This window comes from Symphodus melops (assembly GCF_947650265.1).
Source record: "Symphodus melops genome assembly, chromosome: 19".
NCBI classification, from domain to species: Eukaryota; Metazoa; Chordata; class Actinopteri; order Labriformes; family Labridae; genus Symphodus; species Symphodus melops.
In genome coordinates, this window is record NC_136709.1 from 1,621,171 (window position 1) to 1,636,752 (window position 15,582).

A 15,582-nucleotide genomic window follows, 5' to 3' on the forward strand; every position below is an offset into this window, starting at 1 on the left:
GAACAGGCTGTTTCTGTGTCTGTAGCTTTAAATATGTAAATGAGCTGTGTCTGACCACGCCCCCTCTCTGGAAGGGCTCGGGTGTACTCGCTGCTTTCTGGCTCCATGTCCTATTGTTTACGGTGAGAAGGCAGACTCAGAGGGCAGAACAAACACCTAGCTGTGGGAGTGTCACCCACCTGGGGGAGGGGCTACTGCCCTTTGTGATGTCATGAAGGGAATATCTCCAAACAGCCTGTTTGAGCACACATTTTCTGAAAAGTGAAGGAGGTGAAAGATGGAGAGGATGGACTGTTCTTATCAATGGGGGGTTTGTAGACAGACTCGGGACACATATTAGTGTTAGAGGAACATGAAGTGGATTAAGCATCATATGTGACCTTTAAGGCTTCTACATTAAAAAAAGGACAAAATGTCCAAAGTAAAGGGAATGTTTTCAATGGAAAATTACCAGGCACATAGTGTTTGATTCAATGAAATTGTCTGACCAGCATCGGAAAAACAAAATTACAGTTCACTATTTCCTTTTCAAGCCTTAGAGCACGTGTGTCCGTTTCTGATCTCCAGTAGACCTTTCGCTGCCTTTTTTTTTTTTTTTTTTTTTTTAAACTTGTATTCCCTCAGAGCCTCACTGCAGGACAAACAACAGATTTAGCGTTAACTCCGCAGCCCCTACATAGAGTATAGTGGATTTAAGTAGTGCCCCAAACAGCTGACCATCATCTCACCATCTGCCCCCCTGAATGCACCAATCACAGCCGGCCAAGCCAGATGGGTTGCCAGATCAGTAGTGAGGTTGAGCACCAGATAAACCAGAAATGCCAACATCCCCTCGGGCCAGTGGTGCAGAGAATTGTCCAATTTTGGTTGTTGCTCATTTGGTTTCTGATTTGTGGAAAATGATTCTTGTTTCAAAAGTGTTGGAAGTCAAAGTATACTGCCATCAGATTACGACATTCTCCGCTGTGTGAGGATACAAACATGCTCCTGTGGACAGATTGTCTCCTCATCAGTAATTCTCACTGTGTCTCTGTCAAGTCCAAACAATGGCTGCTGAAATCTGTTCCAAGAAACAAACACGCAGCGGCAGCTTGGCGCTCGATGAAGCGCTTTAATGTCAGCACCGACGTCTCTCTCTCTCTCTCGCTGGGATTAGAAGACGGTTTTCTGCCGTGACAAATTTGCTGCTGGTGACACTTTTCATTGTTGCAAGGTGTGAACAGATGGATGCATGAAATATTGAATGTGTAATAGCATAAAAAAAAGGCAGCTGTGTGTTCTTCTCAACATGTAGGCCGAGTCAATCACAAACCAACAGGAATGTTATGGAATGTGTTTCTGCACCGACTGTCAGACAAAGAGATGGAGCTCAAACATACACGTTATTTGTGTTCGAGGAGACATATTAAGAGAGAGTTTTAGAAAACCACGGATCAGCAGGCCTGTGCATGTGTAAAGACTTCCTTCATTCTGAAACACACACATGCAGGTTTTAAAGCGACTTCTTCTGCCAAATAGAGCTCAACGGTGACCGCCAACTTTTTCAGTCGCTCTGGATACCACATGTAAATTCTCCACTGACATTTCACAGAATCCTTATAGCAACAGATTGTAGCCTGCAACCATGACAACCAGCTACCCCCCAACACTCGTGACTAGAAAACATTTGATTCAGCCCGAAAAAAAAAAAAAATGTAGAAAAAAAAAAGCAAGGGCACAAGACTGTCGAAAATACACATCCCATAATCCACTGCAAAAGATGCTGCTTCTTCTTAAATGTAACTTTAGTCGTTGTTATACGTTCCTACGTAAAAGTTGATTTGGGAAAAAGGGATGCTTAAGAAACACACATGGGTCCCAACTTTCTCTGAAACATGTTGCATCAGATTCAGGATGAAAGCTCTCCAAAAATCAGATCAGATTTCTCAAATTCAACTTTTGACATGTCGTGCTTTTTCCATTTAAACATCAGTCTCTTCTTAAATTTCTCACAATGGCAAAAAAAAAATCGATTGATCCCAATACTTTTTATTTTATTTTAGAGAGAGCAGTGGATAAAGTCACAAATCAGAGAGAGTGCCAGAGGTAAGATTCAAACCCGGGTCGCCTGCTTAGAGGACTACAGCCGACATGAAGCGCACACTCATCACTACTCGACCTGCGCTCGATCAACTACAATACTTACTGTACATAACTGTTTTGTACAGATTTCAGAGCTGTGATTCACTTTAGGATTATGACAACACAATAAATAAGGAGTGTATCCAGAGTCAAACCAAATAAAGGCAAAAGCCCCCAAATAAACCTTAAAGATACAATATGTAGATTCAGCCACCAGGGGGCTCCCAGTCAAAACAATAACAAAAGATGACGTCAACACTGGCGGGGAATCATGGGATTTTCTCTCTGCTCCTAATGTGAACATTGTCGTATATTTCTTCACATCGTGCATTTAAAAGAAAAGCTGCGGCTCCACCTGTGCCTCGAACGCTTGTTTTAAATCATCAGCTTATATTTAGTGTGTGTGTCTGTACCATGATCCCCACTGTGCAGAAAGACTGCTCACTTTGGATGGAGATGTCTGGTATAAGGACAGAATAATCATTTATTTATTTCACAGGCTAATCAATAAATCAGAGGCAGAGCATGAAAAAAAAAAGACCAGTGACGAAAGACGAGACAGACGCCCCCGACCGACATGCTGCTGGGGCGAAGGTGACAAAAATAGATGATGTACTGAGCGAGAGAGAGAGAGAGAGAGAGAGAGAGAGAGAGAGAGAAAGAGAGAGAAAGAGAGAGAGAGAGAGAGAGAAGAGAAACAGAGAGAGAGAGAAGAGAAACAGAGAGAGAGAGGATTCAAGGGAAAGATGGAAAATAATAAAAAGGAGAGAAAGAAAATCTAAAGGAGTCCTCTGTCTGTCCTCAAGCTGTGCCACGTCTCCCAGGACAGTCTGCACTTATCACCTACTCACCACACACACACACACACACACACAGGCCGTCCTTGATCTGTTCCACTCACCTGCACACACACACACACACACACACACACACACACACACGGCCGCACTGAGAGAGTGAATTATGTATCACTTTTACAAACTGTCTCCCTCTCAGACGGCAGCAGAGTCTAAAATATTGATATCTTTCGTATCTTTATTCAACACACCGGCGTTTGAACCTTAATATTCACGCTTTCTTTGGACTGTTTTCTTTTGGACAATGTATTTATTCTGCTGTGATACAAAGTGTTCAATGGATTTAGAGAGGCACTCACACTCTCCACATCTATTCATTCATCCAGTGAACGCTCGAACATCTGCTCCCTAGTGGTCATGTGTCGTACTGCAGCGCTTTGCCTTCTTTTTTTTGTCATTAACACAAAACAAACGTTCATTCTCCTTTCTTCTCTGAGTCTCTGCACTGTGTACTAAAATTATTCATGTTTTCACAGTCCAACAGTGATGTCAACACCTCTACATTTTACAATTCCTCCATGTTTAAACTTCTGCTTCGTCCTTGTATTCCTGGGATCTTTTTGAATACACATTCAGCAGACTGAAGGTAACGACAGTTTAATGTTGCTTAATTTTCTTTGTCACTTTTTTTTATCCTCCGTCATAATCACTTCGACTTATCACACACATTTAAACACCAAGCAGCGGGTGATTTGTGAATGAAAGTATTTTTTGCATTCAACCTTTTCTGGTTTATGTTGTAAATTTGTATTCCGAGTATAGTTTCATGTTTGAGTGAAAATCAGTCGGTATGGAGAGCAAACACATGAGAATGACACCCCGGCTGCTAGAAGCAGTAATCTGACAACTGTTTATTTATCTCGTGAAACTGGAGTAAAGCAAACCGCCTGTTTAAACCCAACATTTCTACATGAAATCAGACTTCTATTTAACAAACCAACATGTTTAAAGTGCTGCTTGGTTGTCTCCGCGAGGAGACTAATGTAGACCAGAGTGGGACCTCCTGACTGACGTTTCTCTCAATCGTCTCTGTCTGCTGTTTCACAACTTCCCTTGACTTTTGCTGCGTCCCCTCATCTGCCTGTTGTTGGGTGTGTGCAGTTGTATGTGTGTATTTGTGAGAGAGTGTGTGTCACACTGGGAACAGCCTGAAACACCACTAACACGGCTTGACTGAGAAGTGAAGTCACCCTGTTCATGCTGGACCACCTCATCCTTATTTGGCCTTTTGAAACGTCGCACATTATTGATCGCAAACTAATTTATAGCACTTCACTTGACGCCCCATGGGCCATCAATTACACTTCTTTTTCTTTTTTTAAAAGGGTAGTTTGCAGGTAATAAAGCCACCTGTTCTGGCCCTTTATCTGGAAGGAGACCAGAGAAAGAATATACAGGCTGCTATTTTTCCTCGTTGTTGTTTTTCCAACTCCTCCATTAAATTATTCCAGCAGTTTTGTGATATTTTCCCGCCCCTTTTCCACTGCGTAGTCGTTGAGATGTTGGAATTCCCCAAAGAGACTGCAGCGGACAATATGTGAAGACTGGTTATTTTACATCGCGTGGTACTAATCTGTGGTCGGTTGTGCAAGCGGCGAGTATTTTAGCTTTTAATTCTCGCTCTGTGGAAAACACGAGGCTCGTTCTCGCTCTGTGGAAAACACGAGGCTCGTTGGCCAGTTCATGAATAAGCCATGCGTAGCTTACTTAGCACTCCCTAACCAACCTTAACAAAAACGATTATTCTTAACAATACAGTAGAGAAAGCAGTGACATCACGATGGATGTAGGCCGGGGAAATTAATCAAAAATTAAATGAAACCTTTTTAGAACCTCAAACTGACGTCACCTCGTTCATGTTAATAATTTATATTTGTTTTCAGGGCAGAGTCACGAGACGACACGTCCAATCCGCAACATGCAAAGTAATGTCCCACACATTTTGTCTTTTGGGAAAAAAGACAAACAACAAAAAGGGTTCAAATTTAAACTGAGGAAAAACTGTGTGCAAGAAATGAAAGTTATTTATTTCCAACAGTTTTACAGAATTTAATTTCTACTTTAAAACTAAAATGTTTTTTTTCATTTCAGGCAATGCTTTGATTTCAGTTTGAAATATTCAATAAATAGTTAATCAGATATGATCACTCTGTCGTCAGAAACAATATCCCAGCTGAGCATATTTACAGCAGAGACCATCAGCGAACGATGAGGGCAAAAAACTAAAAGCAATTATTCACTCTTGAGCTCAAATGTTCAGTTAATCGTGATGTTGATTTGAAGTCATTTCGTCCAGCTCGAGGTGTCTGTGCACATTATTTATAGGGTATTTGTTTGAAGTGTGAACACGCTGCTGAAGAGAATTCAAGAAAAAAAAAAACGGACTTCAGGAAAATAAAATGTGGCCACACATTTGTTGTTTTTTTTAAGCTCTAAACAGAGATCATCAAGATTTCTCCTTTTTTTTAACTTTGGATGAAATGTGCCAAGATGATATTTATTGACACACAAGCACAAACTTTAAAATGTGTCGTCTCTTAACGTTGTGATGCGAGAAGGGACTCACAATCAGCTCTGAACATCGTATAGGAAGCAAACGCTGACACATAGTAGAGACATGTGAGTGGGCACACACCCATCCCCCTCAGGGAGAGCGTCCTCCCATGACGGCGTGAGCATGAAAACAGAGGAAGGGTACAAAGAGTACTAGCTGTTGTGTTCGTCTCCTTTAAAACACACACGCATCACTTCAATGAAAACCATCTCTTTTTAAAGGATGCGTCTTGACAGAGAGGAGGGGAACAGTGAAGGCGAGGACTTGAAACAAAGGTCAGACGTGAAGATACACACAGCCCAAACCTGAGAGGGCGTCACTTTCACTCTTCTTCAGCCTGTTGGGTTTTTTTAACACAGCTGCTGAAATGCAGCCATGGTTACCTGACATCTTTAACCTGCTGTGAAGGCGGGAACAAACACTTTTAGACGTGCAGATTTACATTCAGCCTTCTTCCTTAAGAACCTCGCTGCCATAATGCTTCACAAAGGAACAACACTGACAATGTGAGTGCTACATCCTCGCTCACAGCGCCCATTCACCTGTACTGGTGAGTCTCAATTGCACTGTAAATATTAAGTTACACAGAGGCTTCACACGGGTCACCCTTGTATATTTTAATTCGTCACATTATTTAGACTACAGTTTAAAGGTGGAGCACAAGGATCCTTCCGTCACAGCTACATGAAGGGTTTAAAGTCTGTTTTCAGATATAACAATTTGAAAGATTTTACTTTGTTTTAAATATCAACTTATTAATATTTGTACAACAGTTCTGAAAAACAGTCCAATCATTGTCCTTACTGTAGTTTCATTGATTGAAGCAGCAGAGCCATGTTTGAAGAATTTCATTGGCTAGAAAAGATGTCAGTCATCGTCACACGCAATTGGCAGGTCAGAACAGGAGGCGGTACCTCCTTTAAACAGAGGCTCTGATTGGCTGTTGTCTTTAAACGATAAATTAAAAGATGTTGTTTGTTAGTCAGTGATCTGACCCACACACACACACACACACACACACACACACACACACACACACACACACACACACACACACACACACACACACACACACACACACACACACACACACACACACACACACACACACACACACACACACACACACACACACACACACACACACACACACACACACACACACACACACGGCCTTCAGTGTGTGTGTGTGTCTGCTGTTTTAAACATGCTTAATATGGTGGTAAGGTCGCCTTTATGCAGACTTAATGAGTGAGGATGGATCAAGTCCTATCATGTTAAATGATGTGGCTGAACTCAATTGGCAAGAAGGACCAATGAGCAAAAAAACAACAACACAACTTTCAGCTATCAGTCCACGATGCTCCAATCTGACCAATCAGGTTCCAGCATGTAAAGGCTTATAGTCTGCGGCCGGCCTTCTTGCATCTTAAATCACTGAAATAACATCCTGACGCAGACTTGTGAAAAAGTTCAAACAAAGCGTCATCATGTCTGTCCTCAAGAGGAGAAGAAAACCTTTCAGGAGGTTTGTTGAATGGAGGTTGGATTGATCGTCTCTGTCGCTTTCAAGGAGGACGGGGAGTCTAAACGCACTACACAGTGTCAAGTAGAAATGTTTGATCTTGAACAGATTGTGAGCTGCACTTACTGTACATGCATCCGTTTAAAGAGATGAATAAATCATCTTCAGGTTAACAACATGGGGAGAAGGAGGATGTCCCCGTTATTTAAAGAAAACACTGGATTGCATTCCCTCTGCCTTCGCTCTCCACATAAACGGTTTCATCTGCTGACACAACGGCCTGCTGACACATGACAGCTCGAACTCCGACTAAAACCTGGGACACCTACAGATTATTAGAGTCTGACATGCCTCCATTCAAACAGCAGAGCCGACACAAGCACATCTATGCATATCACTGTTACATCTTCTGACACATTTCTTTAAATGTGCAATAAATTCACTTACAGGCATGAATCTATATCAAGCATTAAACTGCACGGCATGAAATGTAATCGGGGCTCCACTCAGCTCAACAATGAAACACACAACTGCATCTATAAGTTACATGTAAATGCAACATTTCTGTTTTCATAACCTGCTGTTTCCATGATTTAATCCTGCACCTCTGAGAGGAAAGATCATCTGAACTTGACAAAGTCATTCAACAGAATCATAATCATCCGATAGATTCTTGATTGTCTTCTTTAGGGGCTTTGTATGAGCTTAAGGCCTGCCTCAGCTAACGCTATTTATATGTCATGAGGTTGACCGAAACTTCCAATACGGCGCCGGCCATGGATCGGCTTCCAAACCAACGGGTGACATCACTCAGGCTTCATCCCCTATATTATATACAGTCTATGTGCTGTAAGGCTCCGTGGCTCTGTAATGAAATGACTTCAGTTCGTCTGTGCCTCCAGGCCAGGCGTACGTCTGTCAGTATTCTTTAATCACTTATTAATTCAGATGATTGTTTTTCAATGTATTATTTGTTTGTTTTTTATGAGATGGACTGTAGGCCAAGATGAGCTAACCCGGGTGACATCATGTGTGTATTATAGGCTTGACAAAGCATCACAAACAAAAGATGGTTGACGTAAACAAACCCTCTGACTTCAGAACCAGTAGTGCCCCTTTTCATTTTCAGTGAATGATCTCTTGTGTAGCAGTCTTGTGTAGCATCAGCATATCAAGGCACAAACAACACGCTTATCAACGGGAATGCAGGACAAGTATGGGCTTCTATCTGATCAATAGAACTGTCTGCAGCAGAAGTGTTTTTCCGGTGATTTGGCCTCCATCACCTCTCATCTGCTTCATTCAGCTGAACTGTATGTAACCCCCCCCTCGCCCCCCAAACCCCTCCTCCCCCCCTCTCTCTTTCTCCCTCTTACTACCAAGTGCTGCAGATACTCTGATGTTGCTGTTTTTTCCCACTCGGAGAGATGATGATGATGGCAGAGCATAAAGAGGAAACATCCCCACCTTGAGAATCTATACATTATGTCACAATACATGATCTTAATTAAGGGGGGGATGCTTGAGGGAAAAAAAACACATCGAAAACAGGGGAACGCATGCCTCATAGTATTTCATGTTAGTCGCATTACGTCAAAGCAAACACTTTAATTTACACAATTAGGCGAAAAGATCGCAGAAATAATTACAAGATACATTTAAAAAAACAAACAAAAAAAAACCCGTGCAGGAATTTGTGCTTTAGACTATTTTTCCGAGGTGGGTGTTCACTGTGCTCAGCAGCAGAGGGCGGGAAGAAGGGGGGTTGGAGGAGGCAGGCTGGCTCCTTTGTCCCAGCGCGAGCCCCGGTTGTGGCTCTCTCGTGCAAAACATGTGCCCCCCCCCCCCCCCCCCCCCCCCCCCCCCTGTTCACTCCGATGTTAAGACCGTGTTGGGGAATTCATTGCAGAAGTGGTTGCATGTGGCTCGTTCATAAATGACAATTGGACTCGGACATAAAGAACTTCCTTGAATTAACGGGCGCGTGGAGCCTGATACTCCTATGACATCACAAACAGCGCTGCTCGTTAATTGACAGAACGTTACCAAGGGTTACTAAAAACCAATTATCGATTTGAAGTCGACTTGACGCGTTTTGTGTTTTTGCGGTGTTTAAGGGAAAGTTAGAGTCCGCTGAACAAACAGAAAACACACCTTCATGTGGCTCAGTGTGAGCCTACCTGCCGACGTGATATGGAGATACGCTATATGGACTGCACGTTCAGTGGGAAACACGTTTACACTTTTACACATGCCAACAAACCCGCGTGAACGGCGCTATAACACGGTGTCAAAAGCACACCATGGGTCACACTGATTTAAAGCCTCTCGAGTCCGTAAACACACCACGGCTGAATTACTACAGCACAAACAAGTGAGGAGATCCAGTGCGAGCAGACAGATTAGTAGAAGCAAATCCACGGCTGACAAGAGGCTCCCGTTGTCTGCTCGACTCATGCGTAACGTAGTAAAAGCCCGATGCAGCCCGGCTATTATCATCTTCATCATCATCAGTGCGACTTACCCGCGTGTCCTGCCTCGTCTTCCTTTCAGTTCCTCGGAGATAAAACAGAGTGAATCCACATTGTGTGTTTGTAAATCCGCGGTTCTCCGTCGACCGGAGCTTTAAACGCTTTTAACGCACCTCGGGCATCAGTCGGTGTGCGTCGCAGACTGGTCTCCAGCGTGTGAGCGCGCGCGTGTGTGTGTGTGTGTGTGAGAGAGAGAGAGAGAGAGGATGAAACGCCTTTTCTCCTCTAGGAGCTGCATTGTTGACATTGGCTTCCTGACGTCATGCTCGCCCTCATTCACAACAACGGCCAAGCCCCCCTGCTCTTACGATGATGCCCCCCCCCCCCACCCCGCCCCCTCCTGACGCTGCAGTGCTGAATTACGCTGCCTACTATAATAACATATATCACAATGGCTGTTAGATGATTAAGTCATTGACATACAAATGAAGAGTTAAAAAGCAGATAACTCTTTAAAAACAAACAATGTCATAAATCAATCAGACTCAGTTTCCTAAAGATTGGGATTTTTGCACCATGAACAGCTTCATTTAAAGTGCCAATCAAAACTCCCAAGTCTCTGTTTTTCATTATGGCTTTTATCTGTTCTTGTAAATTAACTAAAATATCAAATGGCTCACCAAATTATACCTCCACATGGAGCCAAAGGGATTTAAATCCTGGAAATAAAACATGACACTGATTATGTAAACCCTGCAAGATCAAAAAGAAAACAGACACACACGTTTGTCATTGATTAAATTTGTCAATCTATTAGCTTCTATCAGCATTGGTACGACAATCAGCTGTGCAAAAAATGAAGTTGATATGAGTGAACAAAGAGGAGGACGCACATGCACAAGTAAATAAAACTATTTAATTAAAAATACAGAAGACCAAACAAAAGCTTCCCTTTTCAGAATCCAAATAAAACAAAATAAAAATCCAATTTTAAAAGAGTCATGATGAAAGTCAACAGCACAGAAACGTGTGGGATGATGAATGCACTGTCACAGAGACACTGGGGTAATCAAACACAGCTGACACAGGTGAGGACAATGAGGCAATCAACACACAGGGACAGGAGGAAACAGATACACAGGGGGCAACACTACAAAATAAAACAGGAAACACTAAAGCTTAAACTTGAAAAAAATAAAATAGGCTTCACCAGAGTGAAGTCAAACAAAATAAAATATGAGATTAAATCTAAAAACGGAAATAAATAGCACACAAAATTAAACAACAAATCATGACAGAGATATTAAAAAAATACCCAAAGAAACGACAGTGTTTACACAACAAAGGAGACACAATATACATGGTTACACTGAAAAATCTATTATAGGATTCATTTATTAAAAAAGAAGCTTTCTGAGAATTTTTGCATTCCTGTAAGAATAACACCCATAAAAAAACTGACAAAGTCTCCCTGTTGAAGCCAGAATCAGTTTAAAAACCCTCATCGGTATGAAACCCTGAACAAGATCCCTGAACCTCTTCAAGGTGACCCCCTTAAAGTCCTTAAAATCTCTTGAAATCCTTCTGGGATACCTGTGCGGCCCACGAGGACTACGAGAACACCGCCGGTCTGAAACCCTGTTTGGTTCAAAGTCACCCTGAGAGCTGTCAAAGTCGACCAATGATGCTCTGAAGTTTTCCCTCCTTCCTTTAAAATCCTCCTGTAATAATCATGTTTTCATGAAACCACGTGTGTTGATTATGTTTGCGCAACAATTTAAAGTCGATTGTTTCACCTGAGTAGAAATGTGAAGGGCCAATCACAAGGGTGTAGGTTCGACTTTGACTTTGGTGGGGTCATGACTCAGGGCTTACAGTATTTTAAGTATTTCATTTATGTATTATTTTGTACTGGGAATTCACTTAAACGATTAAAGAAAATACTGGCAGTCTGTTTATTATCGATCAGTGGGAAATGATTTAACCCTTTGAAGTGACTTTTTCACATTAACCTAAATATTGGTGTGGACATTTCAGCCATCGTTTGAGATTGGTATGGACATGTCCGTACGGTCCATACGCAAATCTACGCCTATGGCCAATCATGCTCCCCAAAGAGATGTCTTCACATTTATCAGAAACAAAACTTCCCATTGTTCCTGTTCCACTGATTTGTGGTGGCTGCGGCTCAGTTGTTAGAGTCGGTCGTCTCTCATCAGGAAGGTCGAGGGTTTGAGCCCCAGCTCCTGCAGCCACAAGTCCAATGTGTCCTTGGGCAGGACACTTCACCTGCGGTGTAAAAGCACTTTGAGTAGTCAAAAGACTCGACAAGCTCAAGTCCACTTTCCATTTGAAGTCAGAGGAAAATGTCCAGATATTTCAAAATGCATTTAAATTGTCATTCACAAAGCTATTTGATAGCTCCCAGAATAAATATTCTGCCTTCTTAATCTGTTAGTGTCTTCACTCATATGGCACTTAAGTGTAAATCAGACCGTAACATAAAGGGATAAATGGGATGAGGAGCAGAGTAATGGGTTTTGCGGCGTGCTCAGGACACTCTGAACAGGACAGAAGGTACGACACGCTTCCTAACGCGGAGTTTAATCCTGCGGGAGCTGGCAGAGCGCTCACATTTTATCAGTTCGCCACAGACAGACACCTCTTGGGTCTCATTCTGAGCGGCTGGATTCAGATCAGCCCACATTCTCAATGTCAAGATGTTATAAATAGCCAGAACTGATTTGTCGAGCTCTTCCAGCAGCTCGTATCAGCTCAGAGGGAGACGAGATGTTCTCAGGGGCCGATCCACGGCTGCTCTGACCATCATGAAAGACAAAGAGAAAACCACACTCTTTGATAATTCAGATAAAAGCATGCTTTCTCTTTAAATAACATGACTGGATTATAACGTTTGACATCCCATAATAAACTCAACATTTAATACTGAAAAAAGCTTAATATTGACATTGACCCTTTTTGATTTTCTAACTATTCCATTTTAAGATTTTGGATCAAACTCGAAGAAAATTTGGTTGCAAAATCAATATTTTAAAAAAAAGGTTCAATAAGTTGCTTTTTATTGCCTCAGACATTGTTGGTTATATAGTTGGTAGCTCAGGTTGTAAAGCAGGTTGGTTGGATGAAGACCCTGAAATCCCCAAAATGCTGCACTACTCTAGTTAAACATTTAAACATTCAGGAGAAAGTGTGTGTCATATAAAGTTAGCAAAGGATCACAGTTTTTGCTTATGTTTGCCCTTTAAAAAAAAAAAAAAAAAAAAAATCGGGCTCCTCGCTCGGTGGCTTCTTACTGGAGACATAAATCTTTAAACTCAAGTGTTTTTGTGTTGACTAAGACATGACCCAGTAACCTGCTCTGGGCCTTTAGCTGTTCTCTACTGGCCTTGGTTTACCCCGCTTTATTTTCAGTGAACTTTAACCTGTATTTGCAAATTCTTCATAATCAAAGGATTAGGTTTTGGTATACAAAGTGTTGAGGTTTCCATTTGTAGTCAACACAATCTGCAATCTGTCGTATTTCAATCCCCAAACCTTTGCTCGTAATCTCCGAACAAGTTTGCATTAATAATCATAAACTCTGTAAACAAAGTGCAACCAACAATAAGGTGTGTGTGTGTGTGTGTGTGTGTGTGTGTGTGTGTGTGTGTGTGTGATAAGTCGCCCTCGTTAGTCGGCACTAGAAATAAACATACCAAAACAAATCATTCGTAGTTTTATATGCAAGTCCACAAAACCGTAGATGTTGTGTCTAAGCTGTAATGCAGCCTTCTGCCACTAGATGGAGCTGTAACTCTGGTTAAACGTCATGCTCTGCAGATGTAAACCGGCACAGCAGAAGGACAGTATCTCGTCGGCACAGCACAGGTAAATTAGTATATGAGCACTCAACCCGAGCAACGTGTTTCAGATTCAGCACAGACATGTACAAGTTAAACAACAAGCAGGACAGAAGGCTGCTGGGAGTAGCACTGCTAATGTTAGCCACACTCTGAAAACCAATCTGACAGCGTAACACGCGTTACAAAGTGCCAGAGAATTTCGTTATCAGAAATGTGATGAACATCTTTAAATGGTAATTAGGTACACGTGACATATATATATATATATATATATATATATATATATATATATATATATATTATATATATATATATATATTACAGTGTGTAGTTATATTGAACAAATTGTGCTTGATTTGGCCTTTTCTGAATGTTTTCCTAACAAGTCATTTAATGTTTGAAATTAAATTACCATTGAATCAAAAAGCAAGAAAAGGGAAATCTGTAACTGCTGGACAGAGAATAAGTCATCTTTTTTTTAAATTTTATTTGTGACAATCATCCACGTTGTAAAAACCTTTGCACATCAGCAACACACATCAACGGCCAACAAGATCAACGTAGAGATTCAGGTTTGTGTTAAGTTCCACCATACAGCACACCAGCACAGGTGTAATATTATGTAACACTAGATATGAATAAAAAAGGACTTTCTGTCTGTCTTCTCTTAGTTTATTAGATGATCAGATGATTTCCTTTCTCTACCTTCAACGTACCATGGTGGGTTCAAATTGAGTCCAGCCTTTCATTCAGCAGCTCTCTCGCTTCTGTGTGTGTGTGTGTGTGTGTGTGTGTGAGTATAAAACCAAATTACCACTGAGCATGTCAAACTGTTATTGAAGGGAGTAGTGGGGTCTATAAAAACGGCTGCATTGCTATGGAAACTGCAGCCTCACATTCAGTGCTGCAGTTAAAGCGGGAACACACACCTCCAGCACGAACGGCTGCTAACATCATTAACCTGCTGTACTGAAGCTGCTCGCTGCTAGAACTGCTGCGGGGACAAATTGTTTCACCTCATTAGTTTCTTAATATACCAACAAATCAAAGAAACACTCCCAACCTATCCTCAATCAGTCGGATCTTATTAAACTGTTTTTTTTAACAATGTGAGCTAAACTGAGCATGAAATTAGAAACATAAAAAAAGCACATTTTTGCAAATATATGGGTATTAGGTTTGAAGGAAACTGAAAGTCATGTTTGACAGTTTAACTGCAACATGTTGTGTTATTTTATTTCCAAATGAAGTCATTATTAAGATGCAAATGGAGAGTTCCGTTTTGGACGCCCCTGGGTTTGCCAGATATGAGAGCAGTTATCAGGTCAACAGGTGTTGCAGCGATGGAAGCGGGCAGTGGAACTGCTTCAGATAGAAGTGATTGTACCCGAGCTAAAAAGCCTCTGCATGTTTCTAATAAGCTCCAGCAGCAGAAAGCTGCTCAAACTAGGATCAATGTTGGAGATGCTTTTGAAACATGGAGAGAGGTTAGAACACAGAAAGCTTTACAGACCCATGCAGAGCTGGCTAAACACTGAAGCTACAGTGTCCACCACATGCAGAGCTGGCTAAACACTGAAGCTACAGTGTCCACCACATGCAGAGCTGGCTAAACACTGAAGCTACAGTGTCCACCACATGCAGAGCTGGCTAAACACTGAAGCTACAGTGTCCACCACATGCAGAGCTGGCTAAACACTGAAGCTACAGTGTCCACCACATGCAGAGCTGGCTAAACACTGAAGCTACAGTGTCCACCACATGCTGACCTGTGTGAGCAGCCACTCTAGAGAGGAGGGGGCGGGGCCAGACAGCTCTCAGCACTCACCAAGTTTAACCTGTCGGTGTCAGAGTTACATATTGCTCCTTTAAATAATCAATATCAGAAAAACTTTATCATCACGAGAGGAGATTTGGTAAGCCTAGAGCTTCGCATTTTGAATGTCACCAGTCGTATTAATCAAAATGTGATGCATTCTTTTGTTTGTTTCACATGGATGCGTTTCTGTTCATTTGTGTTAAAAAAAGGCGTGTGCAATGTCCCACTTTAAACTGAAACTGTAAAGAGTGTGAATTGTATTTGTACCAGTATAGATTTGAACAGATGAAACCAGTACTTCTGTGTAGTAGGAAGCATTACTAAATAATTTACAGTTTTATGGTAACACAGAATCTTTCTGTAAATACCAAG

The 15,582-nt window shown here is 41.7% G+C and overlaps 1 protein-coding gene across 1 annotated transcript in view; it reads right to left on the reverse strand.

The window, feature by feature from the left end:
- Window positions 1-9,854, reverse strand: part of LOC306840919 (transcription regulator protein BACH2-like) — a 33,275-nt gene extending 23,421 nt beyond the window's left edge. Inside the window, exon 1 of the mRNA XM_079370506.1 lies at window positions 9,582-9,854. The gene's annotated coding sequence lies outside the window, so the exon portion shown is untranslated. The remainder of the gene's footprint in view (window positions 1-9,581) is intronic.
- Window positions 9,855-15,582: the final 5,728 nt, after the last annotated feature.